Here is an 8,268-nt window from a genome sequence, read left to right on the forward strand (position 1 = left end):
ACTTGGTTTATTTTGATCAATGTCACTATATCATCCCTTGCAGACATATCTCTCGATTCCTTCATATCTAGGTCTAATTCTATTGTGGTACAATTTGCCTTGTACACTATTAACAAATCTCGTATTGTGTCTATTAAAGAAAATAGGCAGGATGAAGAGGTTGTTGTTCATATGGAATGGCCTGTCCATGACTACAATGAATTCCACACTTCAATCTCCATGGAGGCTTGGGCTTAGGTCATTTGGGTACTAATTCAACAAAAGGCTCATTTAGTTCTAGCACATTTTCTCCACGGGGTTGGAGGGGTTGGCCAAAATTATGTCAAATTTGTCAAAAACCAGGGTTTGATTGTTAGAACATAACGAATTTGCTTGCAAAATTAGCAGCAATTGCAATAAATACTATGGCCTTAATCTCCCAATTGTAATTATTTTTGGTTATTTGCAAAGTGATTTGGTCAACTAAGTCTTCCAAACTCCGACGACTAACTCCGGGTTTCGACAACCATCTCCAATGACAATTTCGACGACGAATATCTGGACTCCGAAGACCACCTCCGATGAAAGCTCCGGCGACCAACTTTGAGCTCTGCCAACCTTTGCGCGACCAACTCTGACAACCAATTCTGGCCTCCAATAACCACCTCGGTTACCCAACTCTGATAACCACCTTCACACTGCGAACTCCGACGATCAATTGAGTTCGACAACAAACTTCGATGACCAACTCCGACAACCACCTTTATAGGCTCCGACAACTACCTTCGACTACAAACTCCGATGAAAATCACCTTCAATGATCACCTTTGAGTGAACAATTCCGACGGCTAACTCGAGGCTTTGACAACCACCTTCGACGAAAAACTCCGACAATCAACTCTAATGCAACCTTCATGTGACTAACTTCGAACTTCGAAAGTCACCTCCGACTACAATCTCCAACAAAAATCATATTCGATGATCAACTTCGATGACTACTTTCGTCTGACCAACTCTGGGATTTGAAACCACCTCCGATGATAAACTTCAACAACCAACTCTAGTACACCTTCATGTGACCAACTTTAGGCTTCGACAACCACCTCCGATTTCAAACTCCAACAAAAATCATCTTCGATAATCAATTTCAACAACCACTTCCGACTACTATAAAACTGATGACTGTTAAAGTATGTTGTAGGGATTTTGATTATATAAAAAATATTATTTTGTTTACATTAAGTGCAATATTTATACGTAACGAATTCCCATATCAAACGAGTGTTAAAGATATTTAGACGAAAAGTATATATGTTGTTGAAAAGTATGTAACATATAACCAAAAAAAAAAAAAAAAATCATAAAATGAAAAAATTTTCTTGGAACATTTTCTAGCAAGAATTAGTGAAAAATAAAGATTTTTTCTCGAATGATCCTCCAAATTTAGAGGAAATGAAAGTGAAACTGTTGAAGAAATGTGGTGACATTCCATTTGTTGTTATGATGATGGGGGAGATTTAATTTTTTTTAAAAAATCATGACATAGTAAAAATATAGAGCAACAATAGAAAGAAAAAGAAAAAAAGAAGAAAAAAAAGAAAAAAAAAGAAGATGATAATGAAATTTATGGAGAAAAATTAGCTAGAATAAGAAATTTTGATTTCGTTTTAGTTTCTCATTTTATTTAACCATATTTCCACAAGAAATGTAATGAGTTAATTGTTGTTCATAGCCCAAGAAAGAAAGAAAGAAAAAAAGAAAAAAAGAAAGAAAGAAAGAAAGAAAGAAAGTTCTAAAAATTAAACGAAAAAAAATTGTAAACCATATTTTATTCAAACAGAGATGGTTAGAATTATTGAATAAATAAGTTTCAAAACAAAAATAGTAATCATAAAAGCATATTTTTTAGAATTAAAAAAATTGCATCAGATACCCAGACATGAACTCAACAACTCAACAGATATATGAACTCAGACATATGAATTTCAGACATCCTATCTCAATTCAGCGCCCAAATCGCCCCTTAGAAACACTTTAAACTTGAGTCTGCTAACTCTATTTAAATTTCTTTTTGTATTCTTTGGTTTGAGTGTGAAATTAAAGAGTGAGTACTACAAAAGTTTTAAGAGAGTGCTATTGTAATAGGAATTGGGAAGAATTCTGTGTGATTGTAACATTTTTTTACATAGTGGATTTCTTTATGGTGGATTGTGGGTTTTCTCTGAGTATGCAGATTTTTCATATTATTCTCGTGTTCCTAATTTTATGCATTCTTTTAATTTTTTTTTCTGCTTATTGGTGGTATTGAGAGATTTACTTCTAGCTTTGGATTTATAGTCTCTTAAATTTAGGAGTTTGCTCTATGATTGTAACATTGACTAAACTTCTAATAAGAAAGGAATTACTAGATACATGATACAATATTGTGAATAGTGTAGGTTGTTTACTATTTGTTGATTTACTAGGAATGAAATAGGTGGCAAGCTTTGAGTTTAGTAAAGTTTGATTTAGAGAAATTTGATGGAATGAACTATTTGGACTTGTGGCAAATACAAGTCAAGGATGTGTTAATACATTTTGGGTTACACAAGTGCAAGTTAAGTGGTGATGGTGGTCCAACAAAGTCTAGTGGTGGTTCCAATAGATATTTTAGGTGAATGATGAAGTTTACTTTATGAGAATTGTTTAGCTCTAAATAGCTAAGGGACTATTTGGTAGACAACTCAAATTTTGTTTTATGTTTTCAGATTCACTAAGTTCACTGAATATTGCGTTTGGTATGCAATCTAAATTCTGTTTTCGAAAACTATTTTTGATTTTGTGATATAAACAATGCAAATTTTGAAAATAAACATTTTTGTGTTTTCAGTGTATCCAAATTTTGATTTTCAAATTTTAAACTACATAATTATATTAGAAAAAATAAAAACAACAACAAATATAGTATTCCATAATATAAACTCAATTTTTTTGTTAAATTAAAATTGGAGAATTTTCAAAAATAAAAAAAAAATAAGGAGAACTATTTACATAAAATAGCAAAATTTAATCTTTTTTGATAGAGGCTGATGGAAGTAATATCAGTGTCTATCAGTGATATAAACGGATAAAAGTCTATCATTGATACTATGTGATAGATGTTCATAGAAGTCTATCAGTGTCAATCAATGGTTTTTATACTAAATTTTGACATGAAACAAGTTTATGTATTAATTAAAAATCCTAGCTTGGAGGCGATAAACAGGACATGAAGTTAAGGATTGAAGCACGAGTTTTCATACATTTTCTAGCCATCTTAGACTGTCTCTCCAATTTTCGATCCAAGCAGTTGTTGTTCTTTGTTTTATGTAATATTCTTGAATTCTTGCTACTTATCTATTTGATTCATCCTTATCAAAAGATCGAGCATGTTAAGATCCAACTATCCGTGACAAAGGAAGTTGAGTTGACTGAGGAAGCTTGTAGTAGGACATTCTCGACCTTAGAATTTTTCTTTATTGTGTATTCTATGGTTTTTGCACTTAATTTTCAGTACTCTTTTAGCTTCTATATCTTGTATTTTTCTTCAACTATCTTACGATTTTCTTTAGTTTATAAATATTATTTGATTTCAAGTTTTGTATTCTTGTTCTTATTAGTTTTAATACAAGTCTTTCATTATTCTTCATTTTATTTTTGTATTTTCTTTTTTTATGCTTTTCATCTTTATTGTTTAATTGTTTTATTTCTTCTAACATGAGCTAATTTCCTTCTTGAGATTCAAATACGTAAATAGCACAAGAGAGGAGAATAAGCCTTTTATGCATAAAAAGTAACTTTGTTCATTTCCACAGCATGGTTTGCTTTTATTGTGTTTATTTCCATTATTAGTCTAGATTGATTATCTAAATTAGTATACAAGAGCCGAGTTTAATACTAAAAAAGTTTAATAAAACTTGGTTTTCATAAAAGCAATCTAGGAAAAGAGCTTAGACATAAACCTTTGTTTTTTACACTAACCCTAAGGCAAAACCTTTAGGATCTTGAATTGTATTTTTATTTATCTAATTTTGCATTAACCATAGACATATAGTTTTAATGGCACAATGAGTGTTAAAGATAGACAAAATATTGCTTATAGAACCTTAATTCTCAACATCTCAGATGACATACTTAAGCAAGCCATAAATGAAAACACAACACATGAAGTTTGGGAGAAATTGAAGACTCTCATGAAAAAAAGGACCTATCTAACAAGCTTTACATGCGAGAAAAATTTTTTATCTTTCAAAATGAACCAATCCAAGTGCTTAAATGAGAATCTAAATAAATTCAAGAGAATTATCAATGGGTTTAATCATTTCGGGGAGAAGCTCAGGGTAGAAAGTGAAGCTGCTTTGTTGATTAACTCATTTCATGACACCTTTAAAGAGGTAAAATCAACTTTGAGGTGTGACAGTAGATGCTTTCATTACAACTTTAAGGAGAAAATAATTTGAGCTTAAGACAGAAGGTAAGAGTGCTAATGGTGTAGAATCTCTTTATTCTAATAGCAAAAATTAGTGGAAGAAGAATCACTCCAACAAAAATTAGAAAACGTATAGAGAGAGGCCAACCTTGAAGTATTTTATCTATCATAAGGAAGAACATTCCAAAAAAAATTTCCTTGAGATGGAGAAACTGTTGGGCTAAAGACCCTTCACACACTAGAAGAATTTCGGGCTTTAATGTTGGTTTTAAACCGACATTAAAGATAGTGTTATTAAAGCCCTTTAATGTTGGTTGTCTTTAATGTCGGTTTTAAACTGACATTAAAGGGCTTTAATAACACTATCTTTAATGTCGGTTGCAACCGACATTAAAGCCTTTTAATGTCGATTGACATTAAAGCCCTTTAATAAAATTTGCAACCGACATTAAAACCCATAATTTGTCCGTTTTATCAATTATTGTCCGTTTTTTTAAATTCTATTGTTGAATCCATTTTTTAGTCAAAAAGTATAACATGACACATCATCATCGAACACTGTGGCTATGACATATTATTTATATATGGATTGCAAATTTATTACATTTAATCCACAAATTCTGCTATAACATTATAATTTAAAAGGCCGTACAATAATTCAACCCTTGAAAACACAAATTTCAAGTAATACAAACATTATGATTTTACAAATATTATGAGTTTACTGTCCCTCTCCAATTGGTAAGTATGGATCCCTTCATAATTCTTCTTGAACAGACCCCCACAACTTCAGTAGTGTCTGGTGATAGGCATCTTTGTCTGACCACTATTGTTCAAAGGATCAGAAACAAAAAAGATTTAAGACAAAGGATTGAAAGTGAAAAGGTGATCAAAATTCATATTCAACTAATTGTGTTTATTGGGAATGTGAATAAATGGTACATTCAAGGCAAAATTCTTTACTAGAGTTTTCCAAGAAAAATCATAAAGAGGTTGCGATACCAAATCTTTACTCCTTTGTTGCACCTGCAAAACAAGAAAATTCAATAGTTGAATAAATGAGAGAATCTTCTTTTTAAAACTGTAAGTCATCAACTAAAACTTATTAAAACTGTGAGTCAAACATTCTTTTAGTGTATTTAATTAGCATAATGCACATGTTCTCAAGCCAATCAATCGTTTAGTTCCTGCATCTATCGTTTAGCTCCAGCAGCCCATCGTGTAGCTCAATCGCCCAGCGCCCGCCTATATGATCGTCTAGCGCTTGCCTATACGATCATACAGCGCTCGCGCATTTGCTATACGATCGTCCAGCGCCCGCCTACACGATCGCTTACCTCATCATTTAGCTTCCCGCATTACTACACAATCGTCCAGTGCCCACCTACACGATCACCTACCTTATCGTGTAGCAGTACCCATTTGCTACATGATCGTCTACTCAGCGCCTTGCGCTCAACATTTCGCTTTCACTGCTCTTGCTCACACATACCCAACACAGGAGTAACTCTTGGCAACGCCTCTTGCCAATACTTCAACAAATGTAACATATACAATAAAACCATTAATCAAATCGAATTTCAAAGACCATAGACACATAAAAGGCCCAAATCTAGGAGCAGAGAGACATATTGAAGTGAAACCGCAACTGGCTTTCATTGAGACATTTACACAAATAGTTGAGAGGTGTAACATAAGAAAAAAATTACTGTGAGCTTAAGAGAGGAAAGAGAAGAAGAGCATATTGATCTGGATGAACGACGAACGGTGGCACACGGATCCGGGCGACTTCAGATATGGACTTCAAATCCGAGTGACTGGGTGCGGTCGACGACGGATGAATGAAAGGATCTACATCACGAACGACTGGGTGCGACTTCAGATCCGAGCTAGATCTACACCATGACAGACTCTTCACCCACGATCGATGGATGAATGATAAGGGTTTGGAAGAGAGAAGTGAGAACGAAGAGGGTCTGAAGAGGGAAGTGTGAGAATGAAAGGAAAAAGAAAATAGGGGGAGAGTGAAGATGGAAAAATTAAGCGAGTCTTTAATGTCGGTTTAAAACGACATTAAAGGTACCCCTACAATGTCGGTTTAAAACCGACATTAAAGGTACCCCCATAATGTCGGTTTAAAACCGATATTAAAGATTCGTTTTTAAAAAAAAACAAAATCGACATTATACATCTGATTTCACTTTTTTCAATCGACATTAAAGCCCAAAATTCTTGTAGTGACAAGTCTCAAATACTCAAGATCACTGATGAAGAGATGAAGAAATGGCTCAAATCAATTCTACCAAATCCTCAATACTCGAAACTCGATGCTCGACTCCTTGCTACATGATCTTGATCAGAATTCCCTTCTCGTCGGACTAGTCTCTATTAAATCCTCGATGCAACTCGATGACAACAGAGTTAATACTCAATCATACTCGACGGTTCTTGAACGATACTCGGTGCAACTCGAAGGTGAAAATGATGTACTTGGATCTACTCAATAACGATGAATCGATGCACGATTGACTCGATAACTTGATTACTCGATGTGATTTGTAATGTAAACGATTGGCGCACAATTTGCAGTAAAGAAGTACTCGATTGAACAAGAAAGATAAGAGAAGAAGAAAGAGACACAATGTTTACATTGTTCGGCAAGGTTGTCTACGTCCATGGGAAGATTTGAAATCTATTACTTAATAAAGATTGCTTACATATTTGTTGTTTGCAGAAAACTAAGAAATAACGATAACTCTCTGTAATTTGAATTCAAAATCAGTGGTATTTATAAGGATATACCAGCTGACTGTTACATGTTAGTTATAAACAAACAAAAAATCTGAGGTATTTGAGTCAAAGCTTCTTCAAATTCTCCACCTTGACTCCAATTCCTTGCAATCATCATGATCTTCCTGATTCTGACGGGATTGTCTACCCTATGTTTAGAAGCTCAAAACCAACTTGTTATAAACATTTAAACAATTTAAGCTTTGTAACAGGTTTAGTTAACATATCAGCGACATTGTCAGAAGTATGTGTTGGGATTTGTGTCCTAATTCTCCAAAAGTCTCGTAGTTTGTAATCCATACACATTGTTATGAATAAAATAAGAGTTATTTTATCTGACATTTACTCATATCCAATAAACAAAGCTCCATGGTTATTGTATGTAAACTTAAGCATGTATATGAGATATACAAGTGGATCATGCCTTAAGTGATATCCTAAATAGGTCTGTAGTATAAGAGTTAAGGAGGGATACCTGATCTTGGTGATGTTACGGATACGACCCGCTTTGTAGAGGTTTGCAAGTGTTGTGAACTACTATAGATGGTAGATCCTGACCATTCATGTGGAGACATGCGATTAGGGATATTCTATATAAAGAGTTTGTATAAGACCGAACCACGAGATGATTCGTCTCTATATATAACACCATTGATATTGGAGACTTACATCTCACCTTAACGACCATAGGTGACATGACCTCAATCCTGAGTGTTTTGGGAACTTCTGCCTTTGAAGAGCGGTCCTTTGATTAGTATGGGTGAGAGTGGCCAAATTGCCAACTCAACATGCCTACCTTTTTGGGGATTTGTTTGAATTGGGAGCTAGGAACTCAGCTACATAAGATGGAATTCACTCTTTCCCCGAAGCAGGGGTAAGTAGATAGATTGCTCCCTTAAGGGCTGATTCCGAGTCTTGAACATAGTGGCCATAGCTTCTTTTTCGAAGAGAGGACTCAGTCATAGTAGGACAATGACTTATGTTTATTAGAGGGATTAGTGGTACTTAAGAAGTTAGATGTAACTATAGAGGTATAACGATTATTGGCCCAG

Source organism: Benincasa hispida, chromosome 8 (genome assembly GCF_027475165.1).
Source record: "Benincasa hispida cultivar pf3 chromosome 8, pf3_genome.v1.1, whole genome shotgun sequence".
Classification (NCBI taxonomy): Eukaryota; Viridiplantae; Streptophyta; class Magnoliopsida; order Cucurbitales; family Cucurbitaceae; genus Benincasa; species Benincasa hispida.